Genomic DNA, 11,026 nt, shown 5'->3' with positions numbered 1-11,026 from the left:
GTCAAAATAATTTTATTTTGTTATAAATTTTTATATAATAAAATTATTAAGCCATTATTCGTTATATGGTAGATTAATTAAAAGAATATGGTATTGGTAAAAGAAAAGAAGTATAGGACTTGGAGGAGTTAAGATGGCGGAGGAGTAGGGGACCTTTTCAGCCGATCCCCTGAGTCAAGACCAGCCTGAACATCCACGGAATCAGCCTGAGATGCAGGAAGATACATCTGGATTTCTACAAATGAACATCTCCAGCGCTGAGTATTGAGGTATGAAGCGGGGATGCGTGAAACTGCGCACAGATATTGGAAGATAAATGGAAGGGGGAGGGAGCCGCAGCGTTCGGGCACCGGGAAGAGGTAGCCACCTGCATAGGAAGCGGTCGGACTGACAGACTGGCACCCGCGAGAGAGCAGACTGGGACCGTGAGCCAGGGAACACGCTCCACCAGACTGAAACAGAGCTCCGGTGTGCTCACTGGAACCAGACTGAGACCGGTACTCTGGGAGTGCGCAGGGGCAGCTGACGGCTGGCAGCTGGCAGTGTGAGAAACACAAAGGACAGAGACGCACCAGGGGGCTGGGATGCCTGGCATGGGGCGTACATCCCAGGACGCTGCAGGGTTGAGCAGCATCAACAGAAACAGAGTTAAAGTGGCCAGAACATCAGTGGAGAATGGTCCGCGATCCCTCTGTTCTGAGACAGAGGTTAAGATTCGGCCACTGCTGCTCTATCAGAAGAGGCACAGCAAACCGCCAGGGAAAGCCACCAGAGAACAAAAGCCCGGAAACACCTGCTCACAGGGTGCCCATCCCCATCCCCCCTCGCAGTGGACATGGAGACTCTACCCAAACAGGTTTGCCTGAGTATCAGTGCGGCAGGCCCCTCCCCTAGAAGGCAGGCTGAAAAATCAAGAAGCCCACATCCCTAAGATCCCTATAAAACAAGGGCACACGGCCTGGGCCCCAGTCAATAATTTTGGCTCTGGGGAGCCCCGCAACCTCTCCTCATCAGAATAACGAGAAGGAGAAGTCCCCCCCAGCAAAGAAAAGACAATGAGTCTGTGGCCTCTGCCACAGAGCTAATGGATATGGATATAACCAAATTATCAGAAATGGTATTCAGAATAACAATGGTCGGATGATGTGTAGACTTGAAAAAAGTATTAATGAAAATGTTAATGAGAATATAGAATCTCTAAGGGTGGAAATGAGAGCAAATCTGGCAGAAATTAAAAATTGTATGAGCCAAATGCAGTCAAAGCTAGAGGCTCTGACGGCCAGGGTGAATGAGGCAGAAGAACGTATCAGTGAATTGGAGGATGGGTTAGTAGAAGAGAAAGCTAAAATAGAATCATGGCTCAAAAAAATCCATTCTCGGGGAGCCTGGGTGGCACAGCGGTTAAGCATCTGCCTTCGGCTCAGGGCGTGATCCTGGTGTTATGGGATCGAGCCCCACATCAGGCTCTTCCGCTATGAGCCTGCTTCTTCCTCTCCCACTCCCCCTGCTTGTGTTCCCTCTCTCGCTGGCTCTCTCTATCTCTGTCAAATAAATAAATAAAATCTTTAAAAAAAAATCCATTCCCATGAATGTAGGTTACGGGAGATTACTGACTCAATGAAACGTTCCAATGTCAGAATCATCGGCATCCCTGAGGGGGTGGAGAAAAACAGAGGTCTAGAAGAGATATTTGAACAAATTGTAGCTGAAAACTTCCCTAATCCAGCAAACAAACAAACATTCATGTCCAAGAGGCAGAGAGGACCCCTCCCAAGCTCAACCACGACAAACCTACGCCACGTCACATCATAGTGCATATCGCAAATATTAGATCCAAGGATACAGTATTGAAAGCGGCCAGGGCAAAGAAATTTCTCACTTACCAAGGCAAAGGTATCAGAATTATGTCAGACCTGTCTACACAGACCTGGAATGAGAGAAAGGGTTGGGGGAGCATTTTTAAAGCTCTTCCAGAGAACAACATGCAGCCAAGGAAACTTTATCCAGCAAGGCTGTCACTCAGAATTGATGGAGAAATAAAGACCTTCCAGAATCGCCAGACATTGACCAATTTCATAACCATGAAAACAGCCCTACAGGAGATATTAAAGGGGGGTTCTATAAAAGTAAAAAGGCCCCATGAGTGATACAGAACAGGTCACAATCTATAGAAACACGACTTTACAGGCAACATGGCATCATTAAAATCATCTCTCTCAATAATCAGTCTCGATGTAAATGGCCTAAATGCTGCCATAATGCCACAGGGTTGCAGATTGGATAAAAAGACATGACCCATCCATTTGCTGTCTACAAAAGACTCATTTTGAACCTAAAGATACATTCAGACTGAAAGTAAAGGGATGGAATACCATCTTTCATGACAATGGACCTCAAAAGAAAGCTGGGGTAGCAATTCTCATATCAGACAGACTGGATTTTAAACTAAAGACTATAGTTAGAGACACAGAAGGGCACTATATTATTCTTAAGGGATGTATCCAACAAGTGGATACGACAATTATATATGCCCCCAACAGGGGAGCAGCAAGATACACAAGCCAACTCTTAACCAGAATAGAGAGACATGTAGATAAAAATACACTAATAGTAGGAGACCTCAACACTCCACTATCAGCAATAGACAGATCACCTAAGCAGAAAATCAACAAAGAAGCAAGAGCTTTGAATGCCATACTCGACGAGTTGGACCTCATAGATATATATAGAACACTATACCCCAAAACCAAAGAATATTCATTCTATTCTAATGCCAATGGAACATTCTCAAGAATAGACCATGTTCTGGGTCACAATACAGGTCTCAACCAATACCAAAAGACTGAAATTATTCCCTGCATATTCTCAGACCACAATGCTCTGAAATTGGAACTCAACCACAAGGAAAAATTTAGAAGGAACTCAAACACTTGGAGACTAAGAACCATCCTGCTCAGGAATGTTTTGATAAATGATGAAATCAAAAATCAATTTAAACAACTTATGGAGACCAACGAGAATGAAAACACAGTGGTCCAAAAACTATGAGATACTGCAAAGTCAGTCCTAAGGGGGGAATACATAGCAATCCAAGCTTCACTCAAAAAAATAGAAAAAACTAAAATGCAGTTTTTATATTCTCACCTCAAGAACGCTGGAATAGCAACAGAGGGACAGGCCTAATCCACGCACAAGGAAGCAGTTGACGAAGATTAGAGCAGAAAGCAATGAATTAGAAATGAGGAGTACAGTAGAGCAGATCAACAGAACTAGAAACTGGTTCTTTGAGAGAATCAATAAAATTGACAGGCCACTGGCAGGACTTATCCAAAAGAATAGAGAAAGGTCCCAAATTAATAAAATTATGAATGAAAAGGGAGAAGTCACAACTAACACCAATGAAATTGGAAGGATTATTAGAAACTTTTAAAACAGCTATATGCCAATAAATTAAGCAATCTGGAAGAGATGGAGGCCTTCCTGGAAACCCATAAACTACCAAGACTGAAACAGGAAGAAATTGATTTTTTCAACAGGCCAATTAATTATGAAGAGATTGAAACAGTGATAAACAACATTCCAAATAACAAAACTCCAGGCCCGGATGGTTTTCCTGGGGAATTCTAGCAAACATTCAAAGAAGAAATAATACCTATTCTCCTAAAGCTATTTCAAAAAATAGAAACAGAAGGAAAGCTACCAAACTCGTTCTATAAGGCCAATATTACCTTGATACCCAAACCAGGCAAAGACTCCATCAAAAAGGAGAATTACAGACCGACTTCCCTAATGAATATGGATGCCAACATCCTCAAAAAGATCCTGGCTAATAGAATCCAACAGTACATTAAAAGGATTATCTATCATGACCAAGTGGGATTCATACCTGGGATGCAAGCATGGTTCAACATTCACATATCGATCAGTGTGATACATCATATCAACAAGAAAAGACTCAGGAACCATACGATCCTCTCAAGTGATGCAGAAAAAGCATTTGACAAAATACAGCATCCTTTCCTGATTAAAACCCTTCAGAATGTAGGGATAGAAGGTACATTCCTCAATCTCATAAAAACCATCTATGAAAAGCCTACAGCAAATATCATTCTCAATGGGGAAGCTGGAAGCCTTTCCCTTAAGATCAAGAACAAGAAAGGATGCCCACTCTCGCACTATTATTCAACATAGTACTAGAATTCCTTGCAACTGCAATCAGACAACAAAAAGGGATAAAAGATATCCAAATCAGCGAAGAAGAAGTCAAACTGTCTCTCTTCGCAGATGACATGATACTCTATATGGAAAACCCAAAAGAATCCACTCCCAAACTATTAGAACTTACAGAGCAATTCAGTAATGTGGCGGGATACAAAATCAATGCTCAGAAATCAGTTGCATTTCTATACACCAATAATGAGACTGAAGAAAGAGAAAAGAGGGAATCCATCCCATTTACTATAGCACCAAAAACCATATGTTACCTTGGAATTAACTTAACCAGAGAGGTAAAGGACCTATATTCTAGAAACTATAAATCACTCTTGAAAGACATTGAGGAAGACACAAAAGGATGGGAAAATATTCCATGCTCATCGATCTGAAGAATTAACATACTTAAAATGTCCATGCTACCCAGAGCAATCTGCACTTTCAATGCTATCCCAATCAAAATACCGATGACATTTTTCAAAGAGCTGGAACAAATAGTTCTTCAATTTGTATGGAACCAGAAAAGGCCCTGAATCGCCAAGGAAATGTTGAAAAGGAATAACAAAGCTGGGGGCGTCACAATGCCAGATTTCAAGCTGTACTACAAAGCTGTGATCACAAAGACAGCATGGTACTGGCACAAAAACAGACACATAGACCAATGGAACAGAATAGAGAACCCAGAAATGGACCCTCGGCTCTTTGGGCTACTAATCTTTGATAAAGCAGGAGAAAACATCCGGTGGGAAAAAGACAGTCTCTTCAATAAATGGTGCTGGGAAAATTGGACAGCTACATGCAAAAGAATGAAACTGGACCACTCTCTCACACCATACACAAAGATAAACTCCAAATGGATGAAAGACCTCGATGTGAGACAGGAATCCATCAAAATCCTAGAGGAGAACATAGGCAGCATCCTCTACAACATCGGCCAAAGCAAACTTTTTCATGACACATCTCCAAAGGCAAGACAAACAAAAGATAAAATGAATTTGTGGGACTTCATCAAGATAAGAAGCTTCTGCACAGCCAAGAAACAGTCAAAAAAACTAAGAGGCAGCCCACGGATTGGGAGAATACATTTGCAAATGTTGCTGCAGATAAAAGACTGGTATCCAAGGTCTACAAAGAACTTCTCAAAGTCAATACGTGAGAACAAATAAACAAATCATAAAATGGTCAGAAGATATGAACAGACACTTTTCCAATGGTGACATACAAATGGCCAACAGACACATGAAAAAATGTCCAAAATCATTAGCCATCAGGGAAATTCAAATCAAACCCACCTTGAGATACCACCTTACGCCAGTTAGAATGGCAAAAATTGACAAGGCAAGAAACAACAATTGCTGGAGAGGATGTGGAGAAAGGGGATCCCTCTTACATTGTCGGTGGGAATGCAAGTTGGTACAGCCACTCTGGAAAACAGTGTGGAGGTCCCTTAAAAAGTTAAAAATTGAGCTACCCTATGACCCAGCCATTGCAATATTGGGTATTTACCACAAGGAGACAGACGTAGTGAAGAGAAGGGCCTTATGCACCCCAGTGTCATAGCAGCATTGTCCACAATAGCTAAATTGTGGAAGGAACCGAGATGCCCTTCAACAGATGACTGGATTAAGAAGTTGTGGTCCATATATACAATGGAATATTACTCAGCTATCAGAAAGAACGAGTTCTCAGCATTTGCTGCAACATGGACAGCACTGGAGGAGATAATGCTAAGTGAAATAAGTCAAGCAGAGAAAGACAATTATCATATGATTTCTCTCATCTATGGAACATAAGAACTAGGAAGATTGGTAGGGGAAGAAAGGGATAAAGAAAGGGGGGTAATCAGAAGGGGGAGTGAAGCATGGGAGACTATGGACTCTGAGAAACAAACTGAGGGCTTCAGAGGGGAGGGGGGTGGGAGAATGGGATAGACTGGTGATGCGTAGTAAGGAGGCCATGTATTGCATGGTGCACTGGCTGTTACACGCAACTAATGAATCATCGAACTTTACATCAGAAACCAGGGATGTACTGTATGGTGACTAACATAATATAATAAAAAAACATTAAAATTTAAAAAAAAGAAAGAAAAGATATATAGATCCAGGGACAGAATAGAGAGTCCAAGAATAGACTCTATTAACTTTTAAAATAGTTGCCCAAAAGATTCAATGACAACACATTATTTTTAAGCAAATGGTGCTGGAAAAATTGGACTTTCATAAGCAAAATCTGAACCACAGCATATATCTTTTATCATATACAAAAGATAACCCAAAACAGACCTTCTAATTTAGTATGAAACTTGAAGCTTTATAATTTCCATCAATGGTGAATCCATATATCCACATAAACAAGGAATAAACAAATGATATATGTAAACACATGGATGAATTTCAAAAGCATATTTTACAAGGTGAAAAAAAGGACACTCAAAAGCTATATATGATATGATTCCTTTTCTATGACAATACAAGATAAACAAAACCAAACGACAATGGACCAGTGGATTCTTCAAGAGCTGTGAATAAGGAATAGGCATTGACTAAAAAAGTGAATGGGGGAATATTTTGAAGGGATTGAGATAATATTAATTTCGACTGTGCTTGTAGACATATAACTGCATACATTTCTCAAATTTTGTAAAACCATGCAGCTGAAATTTACTGTTTGTAATTCATAATATTATGCACAAGTTCTATGTCTTTTCTTAATATTGAACACAGTTGCTTGCAGAAAAAATAGGTAGGAGAAGTATTTGAATTAGTTACCCATATGCTGGTCTCCCAGTGATAGAGTCACATGTTCGGAAAAAATCCACAAAACCTCAAAAGGAATTATCTTGGCACATATTGTTGGTACCTTGGCAAGTATCTTTACGTAGGATCCAAACTACTCTGCTAGTTTAGAGCATGACTGTCCTGCTGACTGTCTACATGATTGTCTTGAAATAAGCATTTTTAATGTGACAACTGTAACAGTTGTTTATCATCGTGCTTGAAACAATAAGCTTTATGAATCATCAAACTTTACATCGAAAACCGGAGATGTACATATGGTGACTAACATAATATAATAAAAAATATTATTATAAAAAAAAAGAAATGATACAGACAAGGCCAACTGGTGTTTTGTAGGTTCTTTTGAATGTTTTTTCATCTTTCCTATTTCTCCTTAGAGACACCCTCCCTTTAGATTTCCTGTGGAGATGCATTCATTCCTGTTAGATAATTTGAAACTAATAAATATTTCCCAAATTTCAAGCTAACCATATCAGCTATGATAATCTTCATAAATGTTTGTGAGGTGGGATTAGTTGGACGCATATTTTATAAATTATATGGAATAAAAAGAGGAGTTTATGATAAATCCTTACTATCTTAGGCACAGATGTTACCATATGTTTAGATATATGTGATAGTGCAGAAAAATCACATTATTAAAAGTCACACTTTATCTCTCTGCTTTGAATTAACATGAGATGATTTTACATTAATCATTCTGCCTAAAATATTAAATACTATTTTCTAGTGAGCATGTTTGCCTTTCATTATGGTTGATCCTTGCTCACGTAATCTACAGAAAAAAAAAATACCAACATAAACTGCTCAAGGTAAGTAAAATAGTAGTGATATTTTAAAAGAGCATGGTTATTTTCTTTCAAGAATTTAAGAAAAATTTTAAAAAATTTAAGAAAAATTACAAATACCTTGTAAGTTATATACAAATAAATAACAATGATAAAAATATTTTATTATTCTTCCTTATGTAAAGCATTATTTATTGCTCACAAATGCAAGAGCTTCAAGTTTGATTTATGCACTTCCACCTGCATTTCTAATACTTTAGTGTTTTAAACCAGACACTGCACTGCAAAATTGTGGAGGGAAAGAGGATTATCCTAGTGCTCTCTAGATAGAGTGCCTGAACACCTCTATAATTCAATCAAACATAACAAGGTTGGAGGATATTTTTTCTTGGAGAATTGGCTTTGCCGTTTTAATACATTTTTTAAAAATAGGAAAGACAGCTCTTTGGAAGTGCTAATTCTGATTAACACTTTGAGCAAGAAAAACTTATCGTTGATAATTAGTGAGGTTTATGAATTTGTATATGAGGTAAGGGACTAAATCATGTAGAAAGAAAAATATTATGTATTCAGTAAGAAAAAGAAGAACAACTTCAGAACAGGCAAAGATGATTGACAAAATGAGAAAAGGGTGTAATTTAAATATTTTTTATTTAAAGGAAAAAAAATATAGACTGTATGATATAGTTTATTTTTTTCTCTCTGCCATGCTTATGTTTATTTGGAAATACCTTATTTATTTAGCAAATTGATAACAATTCCTCAGGTTAATAGGAAAATGAAGTGCATTACTAGCTTTATTTTAATTGAAAATATGGCTTTAAAATATATAACCAATAAGTTTCTGAATTCACATTGTTTTTATTTAGCTTTTATAAAATAATAAGTTAGAGAAGTTAGAGAAAACATATTTCATTGCATAATTTCTTTGGTAGGTTATTATTAAGAATGACTAGATTTTTAATGAAAAATATAAATGCCCTATAATTTAACAACTCATTGAAAGTACTTTATTTTATGTATTTGCAGAAATCATACCTTCATGTACCAGAATCAGACATTTATAAAAAAGGCATCAGTTTATATAAACTTTTTTGCAATTTTGTATCTAAAGTACATTTAGAATATTTTAAATGACTTAAAATTGTAATTATCTGAATGACTAAAATTATTTAAAGAATTACTTATTTTTAAATATTTGGATGGTTTTCTACTTTTCAAACTATGCCATGACATACAGTTTATATGTAATATGAAAATTGAATTGCCTTTTGAAAAAGGTAAATATTCCATTATGTATTCTAAACATTTTGTTCCTTTTTAAAGGAAAAAAGTTTTTTCACATTACTGAACTTCCTGTTATAATACTTTCAATTTATTATTTTGGATATTATTTTGGGGGGGAGGATAGTCTTTAAATTTTCATTCTTAAACAATGAAAGACCCATCGAAACGTCAGTCTTAAGAGTGGATTGTCCTATTTCCTCAGTAGCAATTAATATGTTCTTGCTCAGACCCAGTACTGCATTTTTGTAAATGTGGTTATATCTGCTTTATATTGTTTCAATTTTTTCTAGATTCAGCTAGTATTTATTTTGTTGTGGTGTTACACTCTTCCACTCTTTTTCTTTTATCATTTTCTGTCTTCATCAGTAGATCATAAAAAAGTTACAAGAGGCTATAATGGGGCTCTAAACAAATGCCACTTTAATACGAAATCCAAAATTTCAGAATTTAATGAAGGTCTTAATTCATGATACTGGCATGTTTTATTTTGATGAAATGATAATTAAAATGAATGGATTATTTTTTGAATCTGGAATCAATATCTTATCTAATTTATTTAAGAAATGAACAAATCTGAAATTAGTTACAATTGAGCTAGAAGTTTGTTAAGTAATGGTGAAAAAATAAACTATTACGGATTTTGCAGGTCATTTTTAAAAACTGAGTTGACTTCTATTGTGCTTTTTAAAAATACTGTCTGTTGCATGGTTCTAGATCATATCTTCAACCCCATGGAATATCTTCCTATATATGGGCATATATGTGAATACAGATTCTTTCGTATACCATTTCCCGGATATAAAGTTACTCATGTAGTTTCTTATTATTGTACCTTTTTATTCCTAGAATTTGTTTGAAATCACAAAAGAGAAATGAAGAACTATACAAAACACATAGAGTTTATCCTTCTGGGACTGACAGATAATTCTCAGTTACAGATTGTACTTTTCTTATTTCTACTTCTAAATTACGTGCTGAGTATGATAGGAAACTTAACCATCATTGCCTTTACTCTCCTGGATTCTCATCTCAAGACCCCAATGTATTTCTTCCTCCATAATTTCTCTTTCCTGGCAATTTTATTCACAAGCGTTTGCATCCCCAGATTCCTAATCACCATTGTAACCAGAGAAAAGGCCATTTCCTATAATGGCTGTATAGCTCAGTTATTTTTTTACATATTCTTGGGGGTTACAGAATTTTTCCTTCTGGCAGCTATGTCCTATGATTGTTACATTGCCATCTGCAAACCTTTGCATTACACATCCATCATGAGCAGCAGAATTTGTCATCAGATTGTACTCAGTTCTTGGGCAACTGGATTCCTGGTCGTTTTCCCTCCAATGATTTCGGTTCTTAACCAGGATTTCTCTGCTTCAACTACCATTGATCATTTCATTTGTGACATTTCTCCTGTCCTGCAACTTTCTTGCTCAGACACACATTTACTAGAACTGATTGCTTTTTCTCAGCTGTGATGATCATTATAGTCACATTGTTATTAGTAACCCTTTCTTACTCTTGCATCATCAAGACTATTCTAAAAGTCTCTTCAGTTCAGCAAAAGAAAAAAGCCTTTTCTACCTGCTCTTCTCACGTGATTGTTGTGTCCATCAGTTATGGTAGTTGTATATTCATGTACATAAAGCCATCTGCAAAAGATGGATAGGGAGGGGAGAGGCTGCAAGCATAGAAATCACTAAAGACAAAAGGATCAGCTTATGAGAATTTCCACAGATAATTTTAAGCATGGCCTTTTATGGGAACTGCTAGTAAATAACTGAAGCAAAGTGAATCAGGAGATGTGAAACCAGCACCCTGACTCTACAGACTGTATTCTTTATCACTATGAGATACTATCTCTTTTTTTCCCTTACCTTATTGAAGTATAATTAACACTGTTATATTAGTTTCAGGTGTACAATATAATGATTCAAC

General features: G+C 37.0%; 1 pseudogene; it reads left to right on the top strand.

Annotated features, from left to right (window-relative positions):
- Positions 1-9,960: 9,960 nt before the first annotated feature.
- Positions 9,961-10,757, top strand: LOC130544459 (olfactory receptor 6C70-like; annotated as a pseudogene).
- The last annotated feature ends 269 nt before the right edge of the window (positions 10,758-11,026 follow it).

Source organism: Ursus arctos, unplaced genomic scaffold (genome assembly GCF_023065955.2).
Source record: "Ursus arctos isolate Adak ecotype North America unplaced genomic scaffold, UrsArc2.0 scaffold_21, whole genome shotgun sequence".
Taxonomy (NCBI): domain Eukaryota; kingdom Metazoa; phylum Chordata; class Mammalia; order Carnivora; family Ursidae; genus Ursus; species Ursus arctos.
Note: the sequence above shows the minus strand (reverse complement) of the source record. Positions and strands in the feature narration are given on the sequence as shown.